The sequence below is a fragment of the Micromys minutus genome (genome assembly GCF_963924665.1).
Source record: "Micromys minutus genome assembly, chromosome: X".
In the NCBI taxonomy this organism is placed as follows: domain Eukaryota; kingdom Metazoa; phylum Chordata; class Mammalia; order Rodentia; family Muridae; genus Micromys; species Micromys minutus.
Window position 1 is genome coordinate 27,186,059 of NC_137970.1, and position 12,344 is coordinate 27,198,402.

Sequence of the window (12,344 nt, forward strand, 5' to 3'; positions counted from 1 at the left end):
GCTCTTCAGAAAAGACTTGAAATTTCTGCTTCCTGAGCCCTCTTCTGCTTCACAAATGGTGTCTCTGTGTGTCTGCTGCATGTGTATATGTTTTGTCACCCCTGCTCCCCAATAAATGCCATTCTTCAAATACTGACTCAGTGGTACTTGAGCATTCGCTAATGCTACCTATTGCACTTCAGGTATTTCCTGCCCTTTTCTTCTTTTTAAAAAAGTGTGCGTGTGTGTGTGTGTGTGTGTGTGTGTGTATGGGTACTTTTGTCTGCATGTACATTTTTACACCAGAAGATTTCATCAAACAGTTGTGAGCTGCCATGCAGTTGCTGGGAATTGAACTCAGGACCTTCAGAAGAGCAGTGAGTGCTTTCAACCACTGAGACATCTGTCTGGGCCCTACATTTTAATTCTTGAACTAGCAGAGAAAACAAACCTCCTGTGACAGCCCTCCTTGCATAGACCTTGGGTTAGACTTCTATCTTTACCATTTTCAATTTGCCATGGGTGCACATGCATATGGAAGCCATCTGGCATTTATGTGGGTTCTGGAAATCTGAACTCCTCTACCAAGAAAAGGTTGATGTCAGGAATCATCTTCAACGTTATCCAAGGACAGGGTCTCTCCATCAAACCAAAAGTGCACTGATATGACTAGTCTTGCTAGCCAGCTTACTCTGGGAATGTCCTGTATTCACCTTATTACACGGAATTACCATACCAATATATCTACAGGTGTTGTGGGGAAACAAAACTCTATACCCCATGCTAACAGCAAGTGCATAACCACTAACCTGTCCCCCAGCCCTCCCTCCCATTTCCCTTCCTTTCTCTGTGCCTTACTGTTCTTTAATGGTTGCCATTAAAAGCTTTCTCCTCCTCCTCCTCCTTCTCACTGTCTGTTTCCTTTAAGCAATGTCTAAAGCTGAGTTTTCCAAGGCTTTAGTTACTAGCTAGCTACATGTGGCTATCATTGAGTCTAGAGTTCTTGATTGGGTTCATTTTTTCTCTTACAAAGCAGTCAGAATCAGCAGTTTTAAATGGCTATGAAAAAAATGTACTGAACTGATGGCTCCAGAAATAAAAGTACTTCTTGCACAAGCCTAACAACTTGAGTTTGATCCCCAGAACCCATGGTGGAAGGATAGAACCAACTCTCAAATGTTGTCCTTTGACCTCCATAAGTGACACATGCATAAGTGTTACCATGTGTATCATATACAGGCATGCTTACATGCATAATATTTATGAATAAAAATTATTAAACCAAAATTTTTAGTAATATATGTGGGCCAAGTTGAGGGAAGTAGGTCACACATTTGATCCTAGATTTTTCTGATGGCTTGATTTATGAGATCAAGCTGACCTTGAACTTGACATGTAGCCAAAGATTACTTTGAGTTCCTCATGCTTCTGCTTCTCCTCTCAAATACTTGCATGACATGTGTGCGTCAGCACACCTACCTCAGGAGTAAAGACTTCTTCAATGGGGCTAGAGAGGGGCTCAGAGGTTAAAAGTACTGACTGCTCTTCCAGAGGAAGTTTGGGTCTCTACACCCACATCTGGCAGCTCACAAGCACCTGTAATGCCAGTTCAAGAAGGCCAAGTGCCCTCATCTGACCCAATATATATATATATATATATATATATATATATATATATATCACAAACACACACACACATACACACACGCACACACATTTTAAAAATTCTTTAAAAAATACTTCTTCCAACCATCTTGAAGAATCAGAACTGAAACAAGAGACCAGGGCATACCTTGACCAGGACTGCTGAAGTATGCAGACCTCCTGTTCATGTCATGCGCTCCAAATCTTTCTCCACTAAACCTAAAGCTCATGTCAGAACCCAGGATGCAGACTTGGGGTCACTGAACGTCTTTATCTCTTCTCCCTATGGTCACACTGAATAAATCTCATTTCTTTGTCCCTCACAATTACCAGTCTCTTTCATCAGTGTAAGGATGGCCAACATAAGCCTGTTTGGGCTGTCCGAAGCCAGGGTTTTTGCCCTTAAATCTCCAGTAACAATTGCTTTCAGTGTTGTGTTTTATAAAACTGGCATATAATGCTGCAGGAGGGAGTAACTTATAGGGCCCTGCCAAATGCCCCCCCCACAATCAAACCATTCGACAAACATAATATAATCAGAAGTTCATTGGGGGAAGGGAAGTAGGCATGGGGAATAGGTAGAGGCAGAGAACAGAGGGGGACAGAAAGAGAGAGAAAATAGGAAGAAAGGCAGAAGTTGGTCTGTAGAGGACATGTGGGAAGAGAGAAAGATGGGGGGAGGAGGGAGAGAGAGAAGAAGGGAGGAGAGGGGAGGAGAGCAGGGGAGGGGAAGAAAGGGGGATGGAAGAGGAGAGAAGGGGAGGGGAGAGGAGGAGAGGCGAGGAGAGGAGGGGAAAGGGGGCGGGGAGGGAAAAGGAGAGGAGAGAAGACAGAGACAGACAGAGCAGTCCTTATATATGCCTTGCTCCTGGCAGGCAGAGATGCAAGCTGTTGCTCAATAGCTGCTGGGTAGAGCCTAGAGGAACTGCTAACATTGGGGATTCTTCAAATCTGGGCAGTGTCTACATCTCAGGAGCATCCTTGGGAAGAGTCTGGGATGCTAGCCAATAACTAGTGTTGTCAGCACTCATAATCAAAAGATGCATCTGCTCTCCTCCTATTCACCCCTTAGGACCCAGTTAAGCACTATATTAATACCTTCCCTAGTTGGACCACATCTTCTACGTTCTCTCCGGCTGCATCAATTCAGAGTTAAGCCTGTGACTGGCTGGATTAAGTATTGGACTTTCCCCCATACACTTTTTTCCCTCAGGGTTATTTTATTATTCTTTTTCTAGTTAATAGAGAAATAGAATCATCTGTGATAAAAAAAAAATGCTTCTTTGACCATGTAGCAAAAAAAAAAAAAAAAAAAAAAAAAAAAGACAAATCATCTTCATACAATATTGTTCTGGAAGAATCCAGAACAACCTGATAATATGAAACCTAGGGATGAGAGTAGCTCCTGGGTACAAAGACTAAACTAAGGGTTTGGGTTGGGTTTGTTTGTTTGTTTGTTTGTTTGTTTGGAATCTTTCAATCCAGTGTTATGTTTTTGTTGTTGTGGTTGTTGTTTGTGTCTGTTTGAGAAACCATTTTCACTATGCAAAGTGAGTTTTTTCAAGCTTAGATTTTTGACTTGTCAAAAAGCTTTTCTTGGGAAGATGACATCCATTGCCACTACAATTAATAAATATGATGTTCAAATGTGATGGAGAGGTGGGAAAGAGAAAAACAGACTGGCGCATGTGCTATGGAAAGAGGTGTAGCTGGAGATGCGATGCTGATGACAGGTGAGAGAGAGGGCTGATGGTGACATGCTGTCACTACCCAGAGTCAGTAGGATGGTGTACAGAAGCCTGGAGCATATTCAGATGCAGACTCAGCCCCAGAACATGCTGCACAACCACCAAATAACCCCACTCCCACCCCAGGAATGCCAGAAGCCCGAGATGAGGCAAGGTTCACTTACCAGATTGAGACTATCAATGATCCATGATGCGAATGGATGTCATGTAGGTGTATATGGTTCATGGTTCTGCACAAGGCCACGTAAGATCCTTGTGGATGTATGGAGTCTGTACCGCTGCCTGAGGTTTTGGTGATGTCCTTGTGCTTTGCTGCCTCAAAGAGGCAGCTGATGTGAGTGGCTTGTCTAGCCACCTTTGGCCATGCTAAGGCCTGTGGTCTTTGCATCTGCTGAGTGATTCAGTGCTCCTGATATGGCCAGGGGTCTGTGTAGGTATCTCCAGCCTGTGTTATCCCCGAAGGTCATTCAGATGCCCTTGGTCTGGGCTCCTGCCTTAAAGCCATATTGATGTTCATGAGGATGGAAGAGCTGGCCCCGCTTCTCTCTGACCACCACATAGCTCTCCTCAATCAATGGCTTCTGGTCTGGATACAGTTGGAGAGATTCATCCTCCCAAGCTGGGGCTGGCCACTAGGAATTTGGCCATGATCCAGTGAGTATATAGTATAAACACAAATGGATTTTCCCCCTATTTTTTGCTTTCTTCTTTTTGAGGGGAGGGGAGACAAGGGAGGACTGGGAGGTGAGCACGATCGGCGGTGCGTGATGTGAAATTCTCAAATAATCAATTAAAAAAATCTTTCCTTGCATTACGCAATCAGCAATTGATAAGCCTTTCCTGCAAAGGGCAAAAGTGGTAAATATTTTATGCTTTGGCTCTCAACAGCCATTCCTCTCTCCCTTTATAGCAAGAAAGTTGTTATAAACAAGATGGATGTGGCTAAGTTACAAGAAAACTACAAAACTATACCCAAAACTGGTACTACCTATCCAATGTTCTTCGCTTCCTCTCCTCTCCCTCTCTTTCTCATTCTCACTTTGTGATTCAGTGGAAATAGAACCCAGAGCCTCCCTATGCTAAGCAAGTGCTTTGCCAATGAGCCACATCCCCAGTCCTACTTTCCCTTGTGTTCTTATTGTAGTTGGTTTCTTTTGTGGTTTTGGTACTGCGTAATCCATTTAGAAGGAAAAGGCCCAAACTTCAAAAGCCTGACAACCTGAATTTGATCCTGAGAATCCACAGTAAAAGTTGACCTCCATGTTTGCTTTATGCATGTACACATGTGCATGCACCTGTAAGCACACACACACACACACACACACACACACACACACACACACACACTAATAACGTTTTTTAAATTAAATCAATAAAGAGACAGAATATCATTATAGCCCAGGCTGGCCTCTCATCTGTTATGTAGCTAAGGCTGGACTTGAACTCCAGATGCTCCTGCCTCTACCTCCCAACTTCTGAAATTACAGACATAGAGGTCAGCAGACTGCCCCCAAAATATGTATGGGTGTTTTGCTTACATGTATGTCTGTGCACAACATATCTGCCTGATGTTCAGAGAGGCCAAAAGAAGGGCATCAGATTTCCTGGAACTGGAGTTACAGATGGTTTTCAGCCACTGTGTAGGTGCTGATAACCCAACCCAAGTCCTCTAGAAGGGCAACTAATGCTCATAATCATTGATCCATCTCTCCAGCCTCTACTTCTCCATTCTTAAGCAGAATAAAACAAATCTCTACTCCTGAGTTCACTTAGGAATGCTAGGAAAAGGAAAGAAAGCTAAGGCTGAGTAGGGTTCAGTAGTAGAGCACCTGCCTAGCATGCTCAAGGCTCTGGATTCAGTCTCCAACATCACAAAAATAAGCAAAACAAAACTAAACAAATGAAGATACCAGGGAAAACATGAAACTCTTTTATTCACTCAGAAAAGATAATGGCTCACACTTTGTAATCCCTGCATTTGAGAAGCTGAGAGTTTGAAGCCAGATCAAATCAAAAGTAACGCCATGACACAAACAAACAAAAAATAAACAAGCAAACAGGCCAACTTGGGCATAATATCTCAAAAAATGAAAAAAATAACTTAATATTGAAAGCCATCAGTGGAGCCAGCACAAAAGTTCCTTCTAACATAAAAATTACTTGAGTTTTCTTTAATTCTAGGCCTTATAAAGCAATATACACTCATCAAAATACTCTCAGAAATTGTGACTCCAGAAACATAGAGTATTCAAATTATATATTGCTCTCACATCATTAAATTCTCTGCAAAGGAAACCATCATGACAAATGACCTTGTTACCTCTAGCTCAGAGAGCCCCCTTGGGGACAGTGATGCAAACTACATAGGTCAGCTTTCTGGATCACTGGCTTCAACTTCTAGGTTCTGAGACTTTATCTTATGCTATAAAACGTTGTTCCCAGCATAACTAAAAACAGTCTCCCTGGAAGAAACAACCCAACACCAAATGTCCATTTTTAAAAGTTTTTGTTTCAAAAACAAAAAGGCAGGGAGGAAAAATAGACAATCTGAATTGTTCAAGCTTTAAAATTAGTTCCAGCTGGGTATGGTGACTCATATCTGCAATCCCAGCTTTTAGGAGGTGAGGATAATCTTGAGTTTAAGGCCAGCCTGGAATATATATGGTGTTCCAGGACAGCTGAGACTACAGAATGAGAAAGTATGTGAAAAAGAAAAATAAACAGCTGGGTGTCAGCAGTAGTATGTGCATATAATACCAGCACTTAGGCAGCAGAAGCAGACTTTCTGTGGGATCCAGGCCAGGCAGAGCTCCCTAGTGATATCCTGTCTAAAAATCAACAAAATTCCATAATCAAATGGTATCACCTTGACTCTCAAGCTTCTCACTGGCAATCTCCTGAGAAGAAGCAAGTCATGCTGGAGAGGCCAGGGATATGGAAAATGGACATCCCATTGTGGAGAAAGCAAGCTGAATGGCATCTATGGAACTTGGAATTATCCTTTGCAGATATGCACAGACATGAGTCATAAAACCAAAAGCTGCTTGACATAAGATCCAGGGCATCAAACATTGTTGAGCTGAAGAAATCTGAGAGACAAGCACATACAGGATTGTCTCTTGGGTCTTCTCCTTTCTTCCATCCCTGAAGAAGATCAAGAAACCCAGGCCATATGTTAACATTCCCCTGAAGCAGATCATGAGATTCTGGAATGGGTGGTGCTCTTCTTAGGTATCAATCAAGAAAAAGCTATTTCTTATACCTCATCTTCTGATCTTTTCCCTAATCTCATCCCTCATCCCACTGATGCTATTCTAGAGGGGCTTCTGTGACACTCACTCCTCTCCTTAAACTCTGGACTTAGAGTCTATGGCAAAACTTGCAGAAAAGTAAAGTCAGTTTGAAAAGAGATAATGAAGCTGGCCCTCGAGGCAGAGGCTCATTCTGAGCATTCTGAGGAGGAAGAAGAGACAGAGAGGCAGGAGCTGAAGAGGAAGACCTTTCCCAGAAATCAGAGTTCCGGTTCACTTCCACCACTTCATCTAAGCCCCACCACACACACACACACACACACACACACACACACACACACACCCTGTTCTAAACACATACAAATGAATATTTGAGAGGGAAAATCTCCTCTCTTTTCCTCAGCACTGGATTTGAACAAATCTATTTCCTTCCAATAATTTCTGTCTCCTGAGTCATGGCAGGCTGTAGGAACCTTAAGATTCTGGTTAAATAATAGGTTAGAATCCGTATATTGGAGGTGGCCATTACCAAAATACTATATGCTTACCATGACTCTTCATTTGACCAGATGTACTCCACAGTATGTTTCATATCTGTTTTTATGAGGGTCCCATAAAACACAAAATTTACATTAAATAAACGAAGCTTCCCCCTTGTGAATCTGTGTTTTATCATGGGAACCTCAGTCATACACCTAACACAGGCAAAGGAAAAGATAGTTGTTTTCTGATTCCTATCCCTGAGTCTCTCACCTCACTGATGCTTCATCTATGACTTGCAGAAGTTCAGACCTCAGGGAAGCACAAGTTAGTGTCAGTGCCCACTACTGAACTAACAGGATAAATGTACACGAATGCACAACTTTTTTTTTTTAATTTCAACTAAATAGAAAGTTCAAGTAAGAAGTACAGTAGTAAAAGTGAACATGAAGAGTGGAGCTTAATGAGGGGTGGGAGGTTTTAGAGAGATGGCTCAGTGATTAAGAGCATTTGTTGCTCTTGGAGAAGACTGGAGTTCCAGCACCCACATCAGGTAGCTCCAACTCCAGGGGATTTGGCAGTTAATGGAGACTTTTAGGTGTTGTCTTAGGGTTTTACTGCTGTGAACAGGCACCATGACCAAGGCAACTCTTATAAGGATGACATTTAATTGGGACTGGATTATAGGTTCAGAAGTTCAGTCCATTATCATCAAGGAAGGAGTGTGGCAGCATCCAGGCAGACATGGTGCAGGCAGAGCTGAGAGTTCTACATTCTCATCTGAAGGCTGCTCGCAGGATATTCACTCCCAGGCAGCTAGGGTGAGCGTCTTAAGCCCATGCCCACAATGGCATACCTACTCCAACAAGGCCACACCTCCTAATAGTGCCACTGTCTGGGCCAAGCATATGCAAACCATCAGAGGTGACTTGTATGTTGGGGGGGGGGACAGGAAGCTACTGACAAGAATATGCCTTAGTCTTATCTTTGTACCTTCAGACTAGAAAAGGGATAAGATAGGTTAAGATATCACCCATTCCTAGATAGGTAACCATTACTTCCATGTGCAGAGTCAAGCAGGAATCAAGTAGGGGGTAGGAGGATAGATGAAAAAAGAAGGAAGCGATGCCAGGTTTCCATCCTTGTTTTAGTTCCATTGTGAGCCCAAGTGAGAAGTCAGAGCATTTTAACAAATGCATCTTCTAAGTACTCCCTGTAGAACCTTGTTAGATTTCAGAGAAGAGCAGCTGCATGGTGAATTTGTTATATAGTGGGTTCATTTGGAAAAGGATATGACACAAATAACCCTTCAACAATCAGCTTTATTAGGAGAAAAGGTCTCATGTCATCAGGTTTGCCTTGCCAGCCTTTACCCACTCAGCCATCTTGATGGCCCTGGAGATTATTAAGTGAATTGTCAGATTTAGCAAGACAGGCATCAAATTCCCCTTCACTTTTGGATCCTGTGTTTCATAGAGATACATAAAACCACATATATGACACAAATGTAAAAGAGTTAGTGTAAGGAAACACAGAGAACCAATGGGAATGTTAGAAACAAGAATAACCCTGGTGTCCTGCAAAGGAACACATGAACAAGGTGAAAGTAGCTTGGCAAGGCAATTTTAGAGAAAGGGTATGGCAGAACCCACAGCAGCCAAACAGGCACACTTGGTCAAGATGCTTTCTGTCTTTTATCCAGAATTTAGGGGATGAGTGAGTCTTATCCCATTGGTGGAAGCTTGGTTTCCCAATATGATGTAACAGGGACAGGGGGTGGATTCAGGAAATATGCATTCCAGTAGGAATTCTTTGATAGGAAACAGTTTCTTACAGGAAAGACTAATGGGGGTATAGGATGAGAATATGGTCAAAATACATTATACACCTGTATGAAACCCGATACGTGTACACTGACTATATGCCAATAAAAAGATGACTTGTTGAGTAAAGAAGTTAGAGTAATTTTCTAAGTGTTCCCTTGTAGGCTGGTAAATTTATGTCAATGGCACACCTAGGAAGATGACCTCAATAGAGAGATTGCCTCCATCAGACTGGTTCATGGCCATCCATGTCTGTGAGGCATTTTCTTGGTAATCGATTAATGTAAGAGGATACAATTCACTGTGAGTGGTGCCAACCCTGGGCAGGTAGTACTGGTTTATATAAAACAAGTCATGAGCAAGCCATGAAAAGCAAGTCAGTAAGCAGCATTCCTCCAATAGTCTCTGCTTCAGTTCCTGCCTCCAGGTTTCTGCCTTGGCTTCCCTCAGTGAAAGACTGTAACCTTTAAGCCAAATAAACTCTTCCCCCCCACCCAAAGTCACTTTTGTTTTATCACAATGACAGGAAGCAAACTAGGACAATGACACATGGTCACTTGGATACTTGTTCTGTTCTTTGCTAGATTCTAAGGTAAGAAGAAGGTTCCTAACACACACACAACCTCTGTCACATGCAACAACATAGAAGTTGGTTGTTTCTTAAATGTCCTTCCTTCTGGTCCTACTCACTGCCTCATTAGAAGCAGCAAATGCACTCAGTTATTAACTGATGTAAGAAATCAGGATCATTAAATTTGAAAATGTCCATTTAAACCAGCCTACTTCTTTGTGATGTTAAAGTGCCCCCTTTGTGAGTGCATTCTTCTCTCTCAGCTAGGTCTATTACAGCTTTTAACCTAGTCTTTTCATTCATAGCCTCTGGTGGTCTTATTGCTATAATTTTCACAAGTGGAACACTGAAGCAATTTAATATTATTTTTTACCATAAAGATTTGTTTCCATTTTGCATGTATTGGGTAGCTGAGATTTCTGTAGTACCTTACAAGATAATAATGTAGCATCTTACAGCACTAAAAAGAAAATGCTTAAAAGCCAAAAAAAGAACCACCAAAAAAGAGGTTAAATATTAAAATTAGTATGTGAAGGACTGGAGAGATGGCTCAACAGTTAAGAGCTCTTGGTGTGAAGAACAAGCCTGCCTCCATCTTAGGCTTGAAAGCCACCTTATAGTAAAGACAAACTAAACTCATTCCTGTTTATGATTAAAGCTCTGTTTCTCAAGAATTGGGCTATGTTCCACCTGTGACCTTAACTACAAATGGTAGACCATGGCAACCATCCTTTTGTTTCAAAAGTTAATAACTATCTCGAAACCCTACTTTTATTTCTTTTTTTTAAAGTAAAACACATCTTTATATGTAAATAAAAACTTACCAGTTTTCTATTATAAAGATTCATAAAAAGAATCATATGAATTAAGAAGCTGCATTTGCAAGGTGAGATACTGAAAGACTATGAAAACTACATAAATTCTTAAACTAAGTGGAACCTAAATTAAGTAAACTCTGTTATTCAATGCCATGTAATGTGGCTATAAAATTCAGCAAGCAACCACAGATCTGAGGAAGAAGTCATTTGAGCCCAAGTGCTTGAGGCCAGCCTTGGCAACATAGATGCTCCTTTACCCCAGGCCCCACCAGCAGGAGACACGTCTATAATATGTGTCCCATAGATAAGGTAGTGTAGGAAACTGTATTCCCTGGTGTGCCTTGCTCCCTCAAAGTCAAGGCTGACTTGCACAAGCACCCTGTGACATGTGGTTAGCACTACTAAAGAAGTAAACAGTTGAGCTGGAGAGATGGCTCAGCTGTTAAAGGCTAGGCTCACAACCAAAAATATAAGAAGTAAACAGTTCCAGTTCCATTCCTTCTACCCTCCCCCACCCCACTACCGGAGACTGTACCTAGTGGTTTATGCATGCTAGGTAAGAGTTATAGCACTGGGCTTTACTCCTGGTCCTCCTTTTATGTTAGGACTGGGTCTCACTGGCCTAGAACTAATTCTGTAGCCCAGGCAGACCTTAAACCTATAACCTATCTCAGCCTCCCAGGTATCCGGGATTACAGGCCTGGGACACCCCCCTGAACCAGAAGTGGATTTTGACATGAAGGCTTTCCTCTTCCATGAGACACTTAACTACACAGTAACCACAACAGCTGAGATGAAATTTCAATGGGTATTAAGTCTTTCTGGTCAAGCCCCTCTCCCCCAAAGATTCTAGCTTCTACAGGTGAGAAGCTGGCAGAACTGTGGGTTGGTCTACTTCATGTGTCTCCCTGGGATTGCTAATTTTCTGGAGGATTCTGGGCCAGGTACTGTTCCCATTCAATTTCAACCAACTTGTACAGCTCCATTGTGGCCTGAGCGTCTTCCACAGAGGAATGTCCATTTCCAGCCTGGATGTCCCAATTCAGCAGCTTCTTGGTGAGATGCTTCAGTGACAAAGTGACATTTTCTGGGCAGTCAGCCTTCCAGTTGAGAAGAGGTATTTGGGAAGTGTCTCGAGTGAGGGACTTGGGATGAAAGTACTGTAGGGCTTTGTAGTCATTGTGGATGGCATGCCCTACCACTACCTTCCCTGAGAGTATCTTCAAGATCTGACTCCGAGCTATCTTGAAGGGTGTGGCATTAACCATGTGGCACTTCCTGATGCCACTCCATTTAGTCCGGTAGTCCACAATATAGCAAGGGGGGCGGACGTACTCGTCATAAAGCACATCTCCATCGTAATTCACAATGCTGCACCGAGCCAAGGAACTTACACGCCCCCTGGGTCCTGTGCCCACCATTTCACAGTCTATTGCCACCATCTTCCTTGGCAAATTTTGGGGACGTTTAGGGCACTTATCCTCTGAACCAGCTTAGGTGGAGTTCTGTACAGCATTTTTCTTCAAGGGCTTCTTCTTGGTGCCTTTATCCTTTGACTGAGCTTGGGTGGAGTTCTCTGTAGCAATTTTCTTTGCTGGGGGCTTCTTCTTGGAGCCCTTCTGAGTGTGAGATGGGTGGCTCTTAGTCTTTGGAAGGGCACTCTGAAACTCCCCTAGCAAATCTATTTTAGCCACAACAGAATCAGTCTTCTTTGAAGGAGCAGGGGTCAGCCAAGACGATGATGCTTGCTTGTCTTTAGACTGCTCTGAGTACCTCTTGGAGGCAGCTGTCTCTTTATTCTTTGGGCATGGAAGGATCTTTAAAATATCATCTACACTTGAAGTTTCCACTTTGTTTGGATGTTCTGAGTTCAACTTAGACACCTTGCTAGGGGGTTGGTTCCTTTTATTCAGAAATCCTCTCTGTTCCAAGAACCTTCGCTTCTTGACTTAATGTTGATGTTTGGCATTTCCTTCAAATGCCTTTTTCGAAGGTTCCCCAAAGTCCAATTTCGAGAGTATGGTAGACAT

General features: G+C 42.5%; 1 pseudogene across 1 annotated transcript; it reads right to left on the bottom strand.

Annotated features, from left to right (window-relative positions):
• Window positions 1-11,231: 11,231 nt before the first annotated feature.
• On the bottom strand, window positions 11,232-12,344 carry LOC308415463 (interferon-stimulated 20 kDa exonuclease-like 2; annotated as a pseudogene). Its single transcript has one exon. The product of its transcript is annotated as an interferon-stimulated 20 kDa exonuclease-like 2 (transcript).